The sequence below is a fragment of the Neoarius graeffei genome, chromosome 13, assembly GCF_027579695.1.
Source record: "Neoarius graeffei isolate fNeoGra1 chromosome 13, fNeoGra1.pri, whole genome shotgun sequence".
NCBI classification, from domain to species: domain Eukaryota; kingdom Metazoa; phylum Chordata; class Actinopteri; order Siluriformes; family Ariidae; genus Neoarius; species Neoarius graeffei.
This window is the reverse complement of record NC_083581.1, coordinates 62,099,605-62,110,848: the sequence shown is the minus strand read 5'-3', so window position 1 is coordinate 62,110,848 and position 11,244 is coordinate 62,099,605. Positions and strand designations below refer to the sequence as shown.

Here is an 11,244-nt window from a genome sequence, read left to right as displayed (position 1 = left end):
TGTGTGAGAGAGAGTTTCTCTTGGTGTCCCTATAACTCCTCCCAGTATCTCCTTATGAGAGAAACTTAAAATAAACACATCCACACTTAATAACAAAACTAAAATTAATCTACAACAGGATTATTACAGTTTTATTTTGAGCTGAAGCCACAGAATTTTTATTATTATAAGTAGTAGGAGTATTTGTATTACATTATTATTATTATTATTATTATTATTATTATTATTATTATTATTCATAGTTTGGATATCTACTTATTCTAGACATGGAAGTGTGTGTGTGTGTGTGTGTGTGAGAGAGAGAGAGAGAGTTTCTCTTGGTGTCCCTATAACTCCTCCCAGTATCTCCTTATGAGAGAAACTTAAAATGAACACATCCACACTTAATAACAAAACTAAAATTAATCTACAACAGGATTATTACAGTTTTATTTTGATCTGAAGCCACAGAATTTTTATTATTATAAGTACTAGGAGTATTTGTATTACATTATTATTATTATTATTATTATTATTATTATTATTATTATTATTATTATTCATAGTTTGGGTATCTACTTAGTCTAGACATAGAAGTGTGTGTGTGTGTGTGTGTGTGTGTGTGTGTGTGTGTGTGTGTGTGAGAGAGAGAGAGAGAGAGAGAGAGAGAGAGAGAGTTTCTCTTGGTGTCTCTATAACTCCTCCCAGTATCTCCTTATGAGTGAAAATTAAAATAAACACATCCACACTTAACAACAAAACTAAAATTAATCTACAACAGGATTATTACAGTTTTATTTTGATCTGAAGCCACAGAATTATTATTATAAGTAGCAGGAGTATTTGTATTTTATTATTATTATTATTATTATTATTATCATCATTCATAGTTTGGGTATCTACTTAGTCTAGACATAGAAGTGTGTGTGTGTGTGTGTGTGTGTGTGTGTGTGTGTGAGAGAGAGAGAGAGAGAGAGAGAGAGAGAGAGAGAGAGAGAGAGTTTCTCTTGGTGTCCCTATAACTCCTCCCAGTATCTCCTTATGAGAGAAAATTAAAATAAACACATCCACACTTAATAACAAAACTAAAATTAATCTACAACAGGATTATTACAGTTTTATTTTGATCTGAAGCCACAGAATTTTTATTATTATAAGTACTAGGAGTATTTGTATTACATTATTATTATTATTATTATTATTATTATTATTATTATTATTATTATTCATAGTTTGGGTATCTACTTAGTCTAGACATAGAAGTGTGTGTGTGTGTGTGTGTGTGTGTGTGTGTGTGTGTGAGAGAGAGAGAGAGAGAGAGAGAGTGCGTTTCTCTTGGTGTCTCTATAACTCCTCCCAGTATCTCCTTATGAGAGAAACTTAAAATAAACACATCCACACTTAATAACAAAACTAAAATTAATCTACAACAGGATTATTACAGTTTTATTTTGATCTGAAGCCACAGAATTTTTATTATTATAAGTAGTAGGAGTATTTGTATTACTTTATTATTATTATTATTATTATTATTATTATTATTATTATTATTATTATTATTATTATTATTATTATTATTATTTATAGTTTGGGTATCTACTTAGTCTAGACATAGAAGTGTGTGTGTGTGTGTGTGTGTGTGTGTGTGTGTGTGTGTGTGTGAGAGAGAGAGAGAGAGAGTTTCTCTTGGTGTCCCTATAACTCCTCCCAGTATCTCCTTATGAGTGAAAATTAAAATAAACACATCCACACTTAATAACAAAACTAAAACTAATCTACAACAGGATTATTACAGTTTTATTTTGATCTGAAGCCACAGGATTATTATTATTATAAGTAGTAGAAGTATTTGTATTACTTTATTATTATTATTATTATTATTATTATTATTATTATTATTTATAGTTTGGGTATCTACTTAGTCTAGACATAGAAGTGTGTGTGTGTGTGTGTGTGTGTGTGTGTGTGTGTGTGTGTGTGTGAGAGAGAGAGAGAGAGAGAGAGAGAGAGAGAGTTTCTCTTGGTGTCCTTATAACTCCTCTCAGTATCTTCTTATGAGTGAAAATTAAAATAAACCCATCCACACTTAATAACAAAACTAGAATTAATCTACAACAGGATTATTACAGTTTTATTTTGATCTGAAGCCACAGAATTGTTATTATTATTATTTATATTACTTTATAATAATAATAATAATAATAATAATAATAATAATAATAATAATAATAATAATTAGTTTGGGTATCTACTTAGTATAGTAACCATGGCTGTCTGTGATAAGTTTCTGGGACCACAATGGAAACAAGTGTTCACCCTTTTTTGTGTAATCCTGGTTTTTATGCCATGTTCATACTGTATTTTGTATGTACTGCATTTTAACAGTACAGTGTCGTAGTGGTTAGCACTGTCGCCTCACAGCAAGAAGGTTCTGGGTTCGAGCCCAGCAGCCGGCGAGGGCCTTTCTGTGTGGAGTTTTCATGTTCTCCCCGTGTCTGCGTGGGTTTCCTCCGGGTGCTCCGGTTTCCTCTACAGTTCAAAGACATGCAGTTAGGTTAACATGGGGCGGCCTTGGGCTGAAGTGCCCTTGAGCAAGGTACTTAACCCCTGACTGCTCCCCGGGCACTGTAATATGGCTGCCCACTGCTCTGTGTGTGTGTGTGTGTGTGTGTGTGTTCGTGTGTGTGTTCACTGCTTCAGATGGGTTAAATGCAGAGGATGAATCTCACTGTGCTTGAAGTGTGCATGTAACAAATATAGCTTTCTTTCTTTCTTTCTTTCTTTCTTTCTTTCTTTCTTTCTTTCTTTCTTTCTTTCTTTCTTTCTTTCTTAACCTAATCAATCAAATCAAATCAAATTCAAAAGAAATCCACAGTTACAGCTCACACAGCAGTCTGTTAAAGTAAATAGTCTTTCTTTCTTTCTTTCTTTCTTTCTTTCTTTCTTTCTTTCTTTCTTTCATGTGAATGAAATATTCATTCCTGTTTCTCAGGCTCATAGACCTGTAATATTAAATGCACTCCAGATATATTACTTTATATATGGAAATAATAAAAGAAACCACAAATCATATATGACTGTATCTTTTAATACATTTATTATTTATTATTTAGGATATTATTTTATCATTATATTATGATAAAAAGTTATCCAGTATGTAGTTATACGGACTGGCCTTTAGATGGCGCCATAAACCACGAGGCAAAATCACCAGCGCTTTACTGTACAGAAATGAATTGACACAGTTATTATAATAGGTTTTAAAAAGGGCCACTTTTCATTATTGATTCATTTTAGCATTTCAATTAAAAAAACCCTTCTACCTTGTCAATTAAATAATGTAACCACAACCATACAACCGATATTTTTTTTAAAGACAATGATTTGTCTGACTGTTCATGTCTTTCAGTCCTAAAGCACCAAATTGTATGAGGATATCCAACTACTGGACATGCAGACTAATTCTGTGAACAATATCAAATTAAACAAAACACTAAACTGTTCCTGTATTTTTCACATAAGTGAATAGTGTATGTTTGTAACTCAGATTTGCACTGAAAACATCCCTTATGAATATTTACATTGTAATTTTGGAGACAGTTTGTAAGTTAATTTTTGCCCTTAAGAGTGATGAGAATATATATATATATATATATATATATATATATATATATATATATATATATATATATATATATATATATATATATATATAAAAAACAATTGAACATTGTTTTTATCATTTTCTTTTATTTTACTTATTTTTGTTACTTTTTATTATTTTTATTAATATGATGGGCACATAGTGTGAACATATGTGCAAATACCGAAACAGAAAAAGAAGCAAGAAAAGAGTGAGAGAGGAACAAAAAAGAATATATATATATATATATATATATATATATATATATATATATATATATATATATATATATATATAGTGTCAGCCCTGCGATAACCTTGGTGTACCCCGCCTCTCGCCCATAGTCAGCTGGGATAGGCTCCAGCTTGCCTGTGACCCTGCAGAACAGGATAAGCGACTACAGATAATGGATGGATATACAGTACATATATACACACACACACACAGGCCACTTTAATAGGAACTTGTTCTTGATTTCTAAGATTCCTGTTCTTGGATGGCAGGAGTGGATCCCAGTGTGGTGTTCTGCTGTTGTACGCTGAGATACTTTTCTGCTTACCATGGTAGTAAAGAGTTGCTATGTCCTTCCTGGCAGCTCAAACCAATCTGACCATTTTCTTTTGACCTCTCTTATCAACAAGGCGTTTCCACCCACAGAACTGTCACTCACTCAATGTTTTTTGTTCTTCACACCATTCTGTGTAAACTGTTATATGTGAAAACCCCAGGAGATCAGCAGTTTCTGAAGTCACAGACATCACAATTTTTCCCATTCTGATGTTTGAAGTGAACATTAACTGAAGCTCTTGATTTGTATCTGCATGATTTTATGTATTTGTGCTGCTGTCAAGGGATTGTCTGATTAGAAAACTGCATAAAACGGCAGGTGTGTGGGTGGTGGGTGTCCCTAATAAAGTGGCCGGTGAGTATGTATGTATGTATGTATATGTATATGGACATGAGTGTTTTACTGGGAAATATACCACTCGTATTTTTCATACAAGCTATATCCGGGACATGGAGAACCAAAACTTTCACATAAATCTCCATATGTCACTTGTGAGGAAATCGATGAATTGTTTTGATAAATTTGGGTACTTTTTGTTTGTGAATTTATCTATATAATAAAAAGAAAATCACATGTTGGCTTGAAGATATGAAATTTATCTTCTCATGTTGAAAAACCTGCATTTTTCATATGAAATACATCGCGGCTCTGAGGGTGTTGAGTGGTCTATCATATATATATATATATATATATATATATATATATATATATATATATATGTGTGTGTGTGTGTGTGTGTATGTATGTATGTGTGTGTGTATATATATATATATATATATATATATATATATATATATATATATATATATGTATGTATGTATGTATGTATGTATGTATATATATATATATATATATATATATATATATATATATATATATACACACACACACATTTTCATGTCATGCTACATGCTAGGGAGACTATCCAGTATGTCTTTATATCAGGATCAGCCTGGCATCATGAGTCTTTTGTGAGCTAATGAAAACTGAAATGGACTTTAGTTTTATTTTGCACAGTAGGGTGCATCAGTTGCCCCCTAAGAATGAAACGTTCCTCCGATCATGATGCATTTTTGTTTTTATGTTCCTTTTAGTAAGAAAACACACTGGGTGAAATATTTTGACAAAATTCAAAAGTTTAATGGTGGCACCAGGAGCTCAAAGTTATGGAAAAAGCTGCTATTTTATGACTTTTAGGACAAAATTTCGATCACTTTTCATGAAACATTATGGCACCTTATAGAGTATACCAAATATCTTAGATACACATTTTTAGTACATATTCTAAATATATTATCAAGCACAGTTTGAGTTTTAGCTGTTCATTGAATCATTGTTCAACTACTTTTAAACAATACAAATGTATTATGAATCACATTAATGCTTCTCAATCCCTTGCAAAGGTTCTTAACATGATCTCTAGGTCACAAGAAATCAATAAATGGAGTCCAACATTGTGATTCAAACCTTACACGAAAACATAAAATAAGTGTTTTTTGGCAAAAAATGAACCTCATGGTGCCACCATTAGACTTTTGAATATGGTCAAAAAATTTTACAGGATGTCTTTATTGGTGAAAAGGAACACCCAAACAAAAATGCATCAGATTTTATGAAAGTGAGGGCAACTGATGCACCCTATTGCACAGTGTCTTGCTTTTTATTGTCTTTTGTGTGGTTTATGTACTCTCACTGCACCAAAATCCCAAGAATCTGGAAATATCGTTTTAAATTCTAAGAATAATCTGAAGATGTTCTGACAGTGCTGTAATCGGAGAGTACCCACCATGTATTTCATCATATGGGTCATAGTTTGAAATATCCAAACAAAACCATCTCCAGATTCTGGTATATTTTGCAAAGTGCTTTAATTTTGTCTTTAATTGTACATTATGCTTCTGAAGAATTTATTTTTTTTATTTTATTGAACTCTCCTTTTGCAGGTCTTTTCAATTATCCTGTCTCAGTGTAACCTGTAGCAGTTCTGTGTTATGAAGTAATTTCAAATGACCTAAATTTGTTGCTTTGTTAGCATGAATAAACTATACATTCTAATCAAGAAGATCAGCCGAATATTACAATCCTTTGGGTCCTGTGACGCTACTAATGGAAATATTTTAAACTGTTCATAAAGAATGGAAAATGAAAAGTCTTTCCAGGCTTTCTGGATTTGGAAATAAACATGTATAAATGCCCTTGTATTCAATCATTTTTGGTATCAGAACATTTTTTTTCTTTCTATATGGGAGCAAAGTGAGCAGGTTTCCAGTGGCTAGATCACTGAGTTTGCAATTTCTCTGATGCACTGAAGGGGAAATCTCCCCCTCCTTGGTTATCTCCAGGGCGATGCAGAGCCTCGTCTCCTTAAGAGCTGCAGTGTTTCATCGTGCTGTACTCTGCAGCAAATGCATCAGCTCATCTTAGAGAGAGAGAGAGAGAGAGATTTCTTTTTTTTCCAAAAGATTTTTTTCCCTGAAAGATGAGCCAACATATGTTAGGCATATTTTGCTGTACAATTATCTTTGTCTGGGTGTCATGCTGTGGTTGATTGTCATTATCCATAGCTGTACATAGCTGTAGGAAGTATCATTGTATTTTACTCATGGATTCTACAGAAATATCCGCATCAGACCTATTGCTATACTGACCTGAGCATCAACGATCTCTGTGTCTTAACCTTTGATACACTACCAAACTGTGTCTTGCATAATTACGTGTTTCTACAAAAAGACATCAAAATAGCCTAATTATAGTCGTTTTATAGATTCTTCAAGCCGAGCCATGCTTTGTCCTCTCATTTTGGCACAGATTTCCCATTTGGAGCGTGCTACATGACATAGTATGTTGTACTATATCGTGAATTACATATTCTGTACACTTCAAATAATAACTAGTTCTATTAATCCAAATACAATATTTGAACCTCATGGCCAACCAGGGCCTTTCTATGTGGAGTTTTCATGTTCTTCTTGTACCTGCATGGGTTTCCTCCAGGTGCTCCAGTTTCCTCACACAGTCCAAAGACATGCGGATGACTTGAAATTGCCCAGGGTTGTGAACGTGAATGTGAATGGCTGTCTGTTTCTGTTTTAACCCTGTGATAGGTTGGTGATCTGCCCAGGGTGTACCCTAGGGTGCATCAGTTGGCCCCTAAAAATGAAAAGCTCCTCCGATCATGATGCATTTTTGTTTTTTATGTTCCTTTTGGTAAGAAAACACACTGGGTGAAATATTTTGACAAAATTCAAAAGTTTAATGGTGGCACCAGGAGCTCAAAGTTATAGAAAAAGCTGCTATTTTATGACTTTTATGACAAAATTTCGATCACTTTTCATGAAACATTATGGCACCTTATAGAGTATACCAAATATCTTAGATACACATTTTTAGTACATATTCTAAATATATTATCAAGCACAGTTTGAGTTTTAGCTGTTCATTGAATCATTGTTCAACTACTTTTAAACAATACAAATGTATTATGACTCACATTAATGCTTCTCAATCCCTTGCAAAGGTTCTTAACATGATCTCTGGCTCACAAGAAATCAATCAATGGAGTCCAACATTGTGATTCAAACCTTACGCGAAAACATAAAATAAGCGTTTTTTGGCAAAAAATGAACCTCATGGTGCCACCATTAGACTTTTGAATATGGTCAAAAAATTTTACAGGATGTCTTTATTGATGAAAAGGAACACCCAAACAAAAATGCATCAGATTTTATGAAAGTGAGGGCAACTGATGCACCCTACTGAGCCACACAGTTTTCTTACCAAAGCACCTTTTACGATGAGAAAACATTGACTTTGGAATACTCCTGTAATAAGATACCTTGGAAAACTTGGAATAAATACATTGAGTGCGAATGGTTGTCTGTGTCTATGTGTCAGCCCTGTGATGACCTGGCAACTTGTCCAGGGTGTACCCCGCCTTTCGCCCGTAGTCAGCTGGGATAGGCTCCAGCTTGCCTGCGACCCTGTAGAACAGGATAAAGTGGCTAGAGATAATGAGATGAGACATTTTTGTTTAATCTTTTACACCAGAGTCCCGTGGACATTATTTTCGTTCTCATCCAGTGAAGGTGCACGAGTTAAATTAACCTTGCCAAAAGCTTCAACCCCCACATCTACTTTTAGGACTTGTGTGAAAATCTGATGATGATGTTTTAGGTCATATTTATGCAGAAATATAGAACATTCTAAAGGGTTCACAAACTTTCAAGCACCATTGTATACTACGAGATTGAGTGGAATAACTGTTTTCTATCCACATTCACTAGATTTTGAGAAACAGAGCATTTTTTTTATTTTTTGCAAATTCGATAAATAAAAACTTTACACAAAACGTACGACAAAATAATTTCCGCTTTGAATATCAACAAACCAGCAAACAACAGTAGCAATTTCTGAAAAATGCTATAATAATAATTCTTGAAAAATAAAAAAAAATATGTTCTTACCATCAAATACTTTCATTCCATATTTTGTTGTGCTTTTTATGTTTTTGGGAAGAGTTTTTATTTCGTCCTTGATTTTTTTGGTTCAATAACACGGTCTACCATTTTCTTTTCTTCATTTTTTGGTGGGTAGCAAACCAACTTAAAGGTGCATTACCGCCACCGATTGGGCTGGAGTGTGGAGCAGGAGATATTGGCCAGGGAAAAACTAGATTCTTTTATTTAGCTATGTCTGTTTCTTTTTCTTTTACATTTTGGACATGTAGTGGACTTCGGCTCAAATCGGTTTGAATGCGAGGAAGGCGACAAACATAAAAGAAAAAGGAGCGAGATGCAGAAAACTGTATTTACTAGTTTACTGTAATTATGATCTGGCAGCTATTTACACCGGATCCAGTGTAAATAGCTGCCGGAGCCAACGTCCGAGGTTCCGGAGCGCGCGCACTGGCTCCGGCCGGGCCGCGAGCGAGCGCGCTCCGGAACCTCGGACGTTGGCTCCGGCAGCTATTTACACTGGATCCGGTGTAAATAGCTGCCAGATCATAATTACAGTAAACTAGAATGGAATGTTAACAGCAATGTAATGCCTTTTCTGGCTAATTTTATTCGTCTTACCTCCAACAAAGTGGTCACTACACAAGCGTTGGTATGCCGCTATCCATCTTCTCCGTCAGTCAGCATCTACCGGGATCCGATAAAATGATAACCCTTGCCTTGTTTGTTGATGGTTACTACATCCAGGTGCACAACAACATAGTGGCATGATGGAAGTCTTGCTGAAAATAAACACTTTCTTTGCTGCCGTTCCTCAATGTTGGCTGTGGTAAACTACTGGTAGTACATGTCCAAAATGGCGGCCGCGTTTGTCGTGACGTCACGTGAAAAGGGTCCATACCACTTATCTGTCAGAGTCATGTGGGAAACTTGAGCCAATCCCAGCTGTCTTTGAGTGAGAGGCAGGGTACACTAGGGTGCATCAGTTGCCCTCACTTTCATAAAATCTGATGCATTTTTGTTTGGGTGTTCCTTTTCACCAATAAAGAACATCCTGTAAAATTTTTGACCATATTCAAAAGTCTAATGGTAGCACCATGAGGTTCTTTTTTTTTTTTTTTTGCCAGAAAACGCTTATTTTATGTTTTCGCGTAAGGTTTGAATCACAATGTTGGACTCCATTTATTGATTTCTTGTGACCCAGAGATCATGTTAAGAACCTTTGCAAGGGACTGAGAAGCATTAATGTGATTCATAATACATTTGTATTGTTTAAAAGTAGTTGAACAATGATTCAATGAACAGCTAAAACTCAAACTGTGCTTGATAATATATTTAGAATATGTACTAAAAATGTGTATCAAAGATATTTGGTATACTCTATAAGGTGCCATAATGTTTCATGAAAAGTGATCGAAATTTTGTCATAAAAGTCATAAAATAGCAGCTTTTTCGATAACTTTGAGCTCCTGGTGCCACCATTAAACTTTTGAATTTTGTCAAAATATTTCACCCAGTGTGTTTTCTTACCAAAAGGAACATAAAAACAAAAATGCATCATGATCGGAGGAACTTTTCATTTTTAGGGGGCAACTGATGCACCCTATGGCTCAGTCCTGATTAAGCCTCAACTACTGTACCTCCAAGCAATGTGTGCGCTAAAGACTTGTTTTCTTAAAGCGACAGTAACATAAAAATGGCTCCTAACAAAAGGTTACAAAACGTGGATTAAATCGAACGAATTTAACTAACTTTTTGCCTATTTCTAATCAACCATTTATCTACATTCATACAACCTTTCCAATATAAACGGACAAAAGCATATAAAACACACTTTGGCTCCCACATTCCGGCCCCTAATTGTACAACCCCGATTCCAAAAAAGTTGGGACAAAGTACAAATTGTAAATAAAAACGGAATGCAATGATGTGGAAGTTTCAAAATTCCATATTTTATTCAGAATAGAACATAGATGACATATCAAATGTTTAAACTGAGAAAATGTATCATTTAAAGAGAAAAATTAAGTGATTTTAAATTTCATGACAACAACACATCTCAAAAAAGTTGGGACAAGGCCATGTTTACCACTGTGAGACATCCCCTTTTCTCTTTACAACAGTCTGTAAATGTCTGGGGACTGAGGAGACAAGTTGCTCAAGTTTAGGGATAGGAATGTTAACCCATTCTTGTCTAATGTAGGATTCTAGTTGCTCAACTGTCTAAGGCTACGTTCACACTGCAGGCTGAAGTGACTCAAATCCGATCTTTTCGCCCATATGTGACCTGCATCCGATCTTTTATTGACAATATGAACGACACAGATCCGATTTTTTCAAATCCGACCCAGGCCGTTTGGATATGTGGTGCTAATTCCGATTCCTATCCGCTCTTTTCATATGCGACTTCAGTCTGAACCGCCAGGTCGCATTCATCCGACTTACACGTCATCAACAAGCCACAAACGTCACTATTCTGCGCTGAAGTAGGCGGCGGGTCTCTCAAAAAAAGTTACAACAACATGGTGCATAATCACGGGCGCAGATAGAGGGTGGGACGAGTCATATTTAAATTCACCTCGTTCGGTCCCCCCCACTTA

General features: G+C 34.8%; 1 long non-coding RNA gene across 1 annotated transcript in view; it reads right to left on the bottom strand.

Moving 5' to 3' along the window:
- Positions 1–6,184: 6,184 nt before the first annotated feature.
- The window catches only part of LOC132896232 (uncharacterized), a 39,742-nt gene continuing 34,682 nt past the window's right edge, over positions 6,185–11,244 (bottom strand). Inside the window, exon 4 of the long non-coding RNA XR_009655975.1 lies at positions 6,185–6,609. This is a non-coding gene — a long non-coding RNA (uncharacterized LOC132896232). The remainder of the gene's footprint in view (positions 6,610–11,244) is intronic.